Source organism: Schistocerca gregaria, unplaced genomic scaffold (assembly GCF_023897955.1).
Source record: "Schistocerca gregaria isolate iqSchGreg1 unplaced genomic scaffold, iqSchGreg1.2 ptg000623l, whole genome shotgun sequence".
Classification (NCBI taxonomy): Eukaryota; Metazoa; Arthropoda; class Insecta; order Orthoptera; family Acrididae; genus Schistocerca; species Schistocerca gregaria.
In genome coordinates this window covers 635,001-642,500 of record NW_026062011.1, presented here as the reverse complement: position 1 = coordinate 642,500, position 7,500 = coordinate 635,001, and the positions used below count along the sequence as shown (strand labels likewise).

The following is a 7,500-nucleotide window of genomic DNA, read 5'->3' as shown; positions in this document are numbered from 1 at the left end:
GATTAGTCTTTCGCCCCTATACCCAGCTCCGACGATCGATTTGCACGTCAGAATCGCTACGGACCTCCATCAGGGTTTCCCCTGACTTCGTCCTGGCCAGGCATAGTTCACCATCTTTCGGGTCCCAACGTGTACGCTCTAGGTGCGCCTCACCTCGCAATGAGGACGAGACGCCCCGGGAGTGCGGAGGCCGCCGCCCCGTGAAGGGCGGGGAAGCCCCATCCTCCCTCGGCCCGCGCAAGGCGAGACCTTCACTTTCATTACGCCTTTAGGTTTCGTACAGCCCAATGACTCGCGCACATGTTAGACTCCTTGGTCCGTGTTTCAAGACGGGTCGTGAAATTGTCCAAAGCTGAAGCGCCGCTGACGGGAGCGATTATTCCGCCCGAGAGCATCCCGAGCCAACAGCGGCGCGGGTCCGGGGCCGGGCCAGGTAGGTCCGTCATCCGGGAAGAACCGCGCGCGCTTGCCGGGAGCCCGAGCGCCCAAAGGGGCGAATCGACTCCTCCAGATATACCGCCGAGCAGCCAGCCAGGACACCGGGGCTCTGCCCAACAGACGCGAACCGAGGCCCGCGGAAGGACAGGCTGCGCACCCGGGCCGTAGGCCGGCACCCAGCGGGTCGCGACGTCCTACTAGGGGAGAAGTGCGGCCCACCGCACACCGGAACGGCCCCACCCCGCGGCGAGTGGAAAGGCAACCGGACACGACCCCGCCGCGGATTGCTCCGCGCGGGCGGCCGGCCCCATCTGCCGAGGGCGGGGGCCAGTGGCCGGATGGGCGTGAATCTCACCCGTTCGACCTTTCGGACTTCTCACGTTTACCCCAGAACGGTTTCACGTACTTTTGAACTCTCTCTTCAAAGTTCTTTTCAACTTTCCCTCACGGTACTTGTTCGCTATCGGTCTCGTGGTCATATTTAGTCTCAGATGGAGTTTACCACCCACTTGGAGCTGCACTCTCAAGCAACCCGACTCGAAGGAGAGGTCCCGCCGACGCTCGCACCGGCCGCTACGGGCCTGGCACCCTCTACGGGCCGTGGCCTCATTCAAGTTGGACTTGGGCTCGGCGCGAGGCGTCGGGGTAGTGGACCCTCCCGAACACCACATGCCACGACAGGCGGCAGCCTGCGGGGTTCGGTGCTGGACTCTTCCCTGTTCGCTCGCCGCTACTGGGGGAATCCTTGTTAGTTTCTTTTCCTCCGCTTAGTAATATGCTTAAATTCAGCGGGTAGTCTCGCCTGCTCTGAGGTCGTTGTACGAGGTGTCGCACGCCACACCGCCAGCCGGCTGTGCACGCTACCGAGAAAGCACCGGTATGCGAACCGCCAGGCGACGGGCGCGCATCGCACGTTTAAGGAGACGCGGCCGGCCACACAGGCGACCACGACACTCCCAGGCGCCCGAAGCGGGACAAACGCCGCGCGCTTCAGTATACGTAGCCGACCCTCAGCCAGACGTGGCCCGGGAACGGAATCCATGGACCGCAATGTGCGTTCGAAACGTCGATGTTCATGTGTCCTGCAGTTCACATGTCGACGCGCAATTTGCTGCGTTCTTCATCGACCCACGAGCCGAGTGATCCACCGTCCTGGGTGATCTTTATCTTTTCAGTTCTCCACCGTCTCTTTCAAGACAGTTGCAGAGGCGGGACTTAGGCGTTTGACGGCCCCTGTTCCATTACTTTGTGTCCAACGGCCTGACGGCCGATGGGCGTCGTACGGCTCCACACCGGAGCGGACAGGCACTCGGGCGAAAGTCATTCAAAACCGGCGCCAGGCGCCAGGTGCCGCAGGCCAGCCGCTCCAGAGCTTCAGCGCTCGTACCACACAACAACACTTGCGCTAGTTTTGAGAGGCACGCGTGGTTCCGCACGCGGCGCACGGCTACTGCCGTACAGGTAGCGTGTTGCGCGACACGACACGCACATCGAAAGACATGCAGTCTAGTCGGTAATGATCCTTCCGCAGGTTCACCTACGGAAACCTTGTTACGACTTTTACTTCCTCTAAATGATCAAGTTTGGTCATCTTTCCGGTAGCATCGGCAACGACAGAGTCGATGCCGCGTACCAGTCCGAAGACCTCACTAAATCATTCAATCGGTAGTAGCGACGGGCGGTGTGTACAAAGGGCAGGGACGTAATCAACGCGAGCTTATGACTCGCGCTTACTGGGAATTCCTCGTTCATGGGGAACAATTGCAAGCCCCAATCCCTAGCACGAAGGAGGTTCAGCGGGTTACCCCGACCTTTCGGCCTAGGAAGACACGCTGATTCCTTCAGTGTAGCGCGCGTGCGGCCCAGAACATCTAAGGGCATCACAGACCTGTTATTGCTCAATCTCGTGCGGCTAGAAGCCGCCTGTCCCTCTAAGAAGAAAAGTAATCGCTGACAGCACGAAGGATGTCACGCGACTAGTTAGCAGGCTAGAGTCTCGTTCGTTATCGGAATTAACCAGACAAATCGCTCCACCAACTAAGAACGGCCATGCACCACCACCCACCGAATCAAGAAAGAGCTATCAATCTGTCAATCCTTCCGGTGTCCGGGCCTGGTGAGGTTTCCCGTGTTGAGTCAAATTAAGCCGCAGGCTCCACTCCTGGTGGTGCCCTTCCGTCAATTCCTTTAAGTTTCAGCTTTGCAACCATACTTCCCCCGGAACCCAAAAGCTTTGGTTTCCCGGAGGCTGCCCGCCGAGTCATCGGAGGAACTGCGGCGGATCGCTGGCTGGCATCGTTTATGGTTAGAACTAGGGCGGTATCTGATCGCCTTCGAACCTCTAACTTTCGTTCTTGATTAATGAAAACATACTTGGCAAATGCTTTCGCTTCTGTTCGTCTTGCGACGATCCAAGAATTTCACCTCTAACGTCGCAATACGAATGCCCCCGCCTGTCCCTATTAATCATTACCTCGGGTTCCGAAAACCAACAAAATAGAACCGAGGTCCTATTCCATTATTCCATGCACACAGTATTCAGGCGGGCTTGCCTGCTTTAAGCACTCTAATTTGTTCAAAGTAAACGTGCCGGCCCACCGAGACACTCAACTAAGAGCACCCTGGTAGGATTTCAACGGGGTCCGCCTCGGGACGCGCAAGCACGCCTTCGGCTCGCCCCACCGGCAGGACGTCCCACGATACATGCCAGTTAAACACCGACGGGCGGTGAACCAACAGCGTGGGACACAAATCCAACTACGAGCTTTTTAACCGCAACAACTTTAATATACGCTATTGGAGCTGGAATTACCGCGGCTGCTGGCACCAGACTTGCCCTCCAATAGATACTCGTTAAAGGATTTAAAGTGTACTCATTCCGATTACGGGGCCTCGGATGAGTCCCGTATCGTTATTTTTCGTCACTACCTCCCCGTGCCGGGAGTGGGTAATTTGCGCGCCTGCTGCCTTCCTTGGATGTGGTAGCCGTTTCTCAGGCTCCCTCTCCGGAATCGAACCCTGATTCCCCGTTACCCGTTACAACCATGGTAGGCGCAGAACCTACCATCGACAGTTGATAAGGCAGACATTTGAAAGATGCGTCGCCGGTACGAGGACCGTGCGATCAGCCCAAAGTTATTCAGAGTCACCAAGGCAAACGGACCAGACGAGCCAATCCGATTGGTTTTGATCTAATAAAAGCGTCCCTTCCATCTCTGGTCGGGACTCTGTTTGCATGTATTAGCTCTAGAATTACCACAGTTATCCAAGTAACGTGGGTACGATCTAAGGAACCATAACTGATTTAATGAGCCATTCGCGGTTTCACCTTAATGCGGCTTGTACTGAGACATGCATGGCTTAATCTTTGAGACAAGCATATGACTACTGGCAGGATCAACCAGGGAGCTGCGTCAACGAGAGCTGAGCAGCCGGCCGCCCGGGAGTGTGTCCCAAGGGCCCGCGCGAACACGCAAGCGTCCGCTCAATTATTCTGCAAACAGGAGGAGGCTGAGCTCCCCTGCACGATACACCTCGAAACCCTCTCAGGTCCCGGCGGCGCGCAGCGCCGTCCTAAGTACTTGGTCGGGTTCGAGAGAGGCGCAATCGCCCGGAGATAGGCGAGTAGACGCTTTCAGTGCGAACACCCGTGCTCCCAACTGAGCTTGCCGCTGCCGACAGAGGCCCGGGAGCGTGCTGTCGTGGCATTGCCGGCGGGAAACAACACGCGCCACCTACGGTGACCGGCAGCTCCAACGCCAGCGCCACAGAAGGGCAAAGCCCCACTTGGGTGCAGAAGCGAACTCTCCCAGCACAGCGCACGCGCCAACACGTCCGCAGAGCTGCGATACAAACCACCTGCGAAAACCGCTGGGGGCGACCGAGCAGCAGACGGCGTCGCGACGCCGAGTGCCGGGCGGCGGCGCATCCTCAACGCACACAGTCCGCAATCGGACCAGCACACTGCAGATGTCCACCGCGCTTCGCACCGGGCTCGGCAGAACCCACTTTGGCCGCCTGGCGCCGCGCGCCGGGTGCGCCGGCGCGTAGCTGGGACGCCAGCCGGGCCCGTCGGCCGGCGCTCCTGCCACTGGGCGCCCCCCACCAGCCGGCTGTAGTGCGTGCGCTCACGCAGCGCGCGGCCAGCACGCCGCGCGGCCCCCCCTCACCGGCCGGGGACTGTCCCACCAAGCCACAGCCTCGTATCGCTTCATACCCACATGGCCAACTCAGGTTCGGGGGCATGGCGGGTACCGCCGAAACAACCGGTTCACAGATGTACCGATCGTCGCTATCACCGATGCACCTGCAGCGCGAACAACCGCTCAACAACTGATTTCCAGTTCATTTGCGGATCTTTGGCAGCAAACGTATACGTCAATCAACATTTGCGAAATCTACGATTCTGGCATGCCTGCATGTTATGTGTCACGACACGCTACATCAGCCCATATACACACTACGGCACGTACACGAGAGAACACGTGGAAGATGGTCCGCGCACGTGTGCAATGTCCCTTGCGCGGTCGACTGTCAACCGGCCTCTGTAGCATGTCGCAGATGTGGAACGCGGTCCACCGTGGTATCATGTTGTGTGGGGCAATACGATTAAATAGGAAAACCCTCGTCGCTACATCAACAGACGGCTCACGCTGATTCCCGGCAGAGGGAGGGGGGGGGGGCCAACATGCAATACTTTCGTCCGTACCTACCACATGTCTCTACGGCGTACAACAGTGCAATCTCGCTGTAATGGGGAGACGAGACAAGTAGCATCGTGCACAACATATGGCCCTTATGATTCGCCATTGTAGGGCGCAGCCGGTGTACGGTCAAGCATGTGCCACATTATGTCACTCAGTACGTAACGACGGATGATCAGTGTGGGTTACGCGTACATCAGCGGACAGTCCACACAGGCCGTACCACAACGTACACTGACTGCATCGACAACCAAATGCAACTGAACAGCTGCAAGGCTCATTTCACAAACAAACGCCTGACCGACCAGCTTGGAAGGGCAGGAGGGGAGGGCGATATTCGTTCTGTAGCGTTACACCCTTCCAGTGGTTAGCGGGACTGTGTAGAAAGTACGCAACACTCGAAAGACATTTACGTGAGGGTACGCACCATGGCATCGAGAAATACACATGACACCAGAGGATCCAAGCAGTGAACTATGTTCAGAGGGTTGCTGTTAGGCAAAGCTACATTCCTGTGACGTTACATGTGACAGTTAAGGTGCAGTGTAAGTTAGGTTAAGGTGCAGTGTAAGTTAGGTTAAGGTGCAGTGTAAGTTAGGTTAAGGTGCAGTGTAAGTTAGGTTAAGGTGCAGTGTAAGTTAGGTTAAGGTGCAGTGTAACTTAGGTTAAGGTGCAGTGTAACTTAGGTTAAGGTGCAGTGTAACTTAGGTTAAGGTGCAGTGTAACTTAGGTTAAGGTGCAGTGTAACTTAGGTTAAGGTGCAGTGTAACTTAGGTTAAGGTGCAGTGTAAGTTAGGTTAAGGTGCAGTGTAAGTTAGGTTAAGGTGCAGTGTAACTTAGGTTAAGGTGCAGTGTAACTTAGGTTAAGGTGCAGTGTAAGTTAGGTTAAGGTGCAGTGTAAGTTAGGTTAAGGTGCAGTGTAACTTAGGTTAAGGTGCAGTGTAAGTTAGGTTAAGGTGCAGTGTAAGTTAGGTTAAGGTGCAGTGTAACTTAGGTTAAGGTGCAGTGTAAGTTAGATTAAGGTGCAGTGTAACTTAGGTTAAGGTGCAGTGTAAGTTAGGTTAAGGTGCAGTGTAACTTAGGTTAAGGTGCAGTGTAACTTAGGTTAAGGTGCAGTGTAACTTAGGTTAAGGTGCAGTGTAACTTAGGTTAAGGTGCAGCGTAACTTAGGTTAAGGTGCAGCGTAACTTAGGTTAAGGTGCAGCGTAACTTAGGTTAAGGTGCAGCGTAACTTAGGTTAAGGTGCAGCGTAACTTAGGTTAAGGTGCAGCGTAACTTAGGTTAAGGTGCAGCGTAACTTAGGTTAAGGTGCAGCGTAACTTAGGTTAAGGTGCAGCGTAACTTAGGTTAAGGTGCAGCGTAACTTAGGTTAAGGTGCAGCGTAACTTAGGTTAGGGGCCAACGTGGGTTAGGTTAGGGGCCAACGTGGGTTAGGTTAGGGGCCAACGTGGGTTAGGTTAGGGGCCAACGTGGGTTAGGTTAGGGGCCAACGTGGGTTAGGTTAGGGGCCAACGTGGGTTAGGTTAGGGGCCAACGTGGGTTAGGTTAGGGGCCAACGTGGGTTAGGTTAAGGGCCAACGTGGGTTAGGTTAAGGGCCAACGTGGGTTAGGTTAAGGGCCAACGTGGGTTAGGTTAAGGGCCAACGTGGGTTAGGTTAAGGGCCAACGTGGGTTAGGTTAAGGGCCAACGTGGGTTAGGTTAAGGGCCAACGTGGGTTAGGTTAAGGGCCAACGTGGGTTAGGTTAAGGGCCAACGTGGGTTAGGTTAAGGGCCAACGTGGGTTAGGTTAAGGGCCAACGTGGGTTAGGTTAAGGGCCAACGTGGGTAAGGTTGCCAGAGATGTGTCAAATCAGGATGTACGTTTGGCTGGTGTCAGGTGGTGGGTTGGTTCGATGTCTTTACCAGGGGTGTGGCCAAAGGGTATTTTATTACTTGTACCTTTTGTGTTGTGGCGTGGCGTTGCGTCTTGTGTTGATACTGGGTGGACCACTGTGGGTGTTGCTGGCTGATTTGAGCTGCGTTGTTTGCGGGTGATGTGAGACATTGTGTCTTATTAGTGGACGTCACGTTCCTCTTGTCGTTCTTTGGATAGTGTCCTGTGGCAGCGAGGATAAAATGGATGTTGTTGAACGCTAGTGCTTTGGTGCTTTCGCTTTGTTACACACGGAGTGGACTGTGAGATAGGGTGACTGGGTCGAGTGCGGTTCACACTGTCCTCCCCAGTTTACAGTATGTATCATCTATGTATGTGGTCCTGCATCATTTACTAAGGAGGGACGTCAGACGACTGAAATATTAGTTATGTACTGATGTAAAGCAGAATGCTTACCTTCCACCAGTGGGCGAGTATCGACTCTG

General features: G+C 55.2%; 3 non-coding genes across 3 annotated transcripts in view; all 3 read right to left on the bottom strand.

The window, feature by feature from the left end:
- Positions 1–1,254, bottom strand: part of LOC126317278 (large subunit ribosomal RNA) — a 4,222-nt gene extending 2,968 nt beyond the window's left edge. The window contains exon 1 of the ribosomal RNA XR_007556548.1: positions 1–1,254. This exon is cut by the window's left edge and continues 2,968 nt beyond it. This is a non-coding gene — a ribosomal RNA (large subunit ribosomal RNA).
- Positions 1,255–1,442: 188 nt separating this feature from the next.
- LOC126317378 (5.8S ribosomal RNA) lies at positions 1,443–1,597 on the bottom strand. The gene has a single exon (XR_007556632.1). It is a non-coding gene; the product is annotated as a 5.8S ribosomal RNA (ribosomal RNA).
- Positions 1,598–1,952: 355 nt separating this feature from the next.
- Positions 1,953–3,845, bottom strand: LOC126317210 (small subunit ribosomal RNA). Its single transcript, XR_007556487.1, has one exon. It is a non-coding gene; the product is annotated as a small subunit ribosomal RNA (ribosomal RNA).
- Between the last annotated feature and the right edge of the window lie 3,655 nt (positions 3,846–7,500).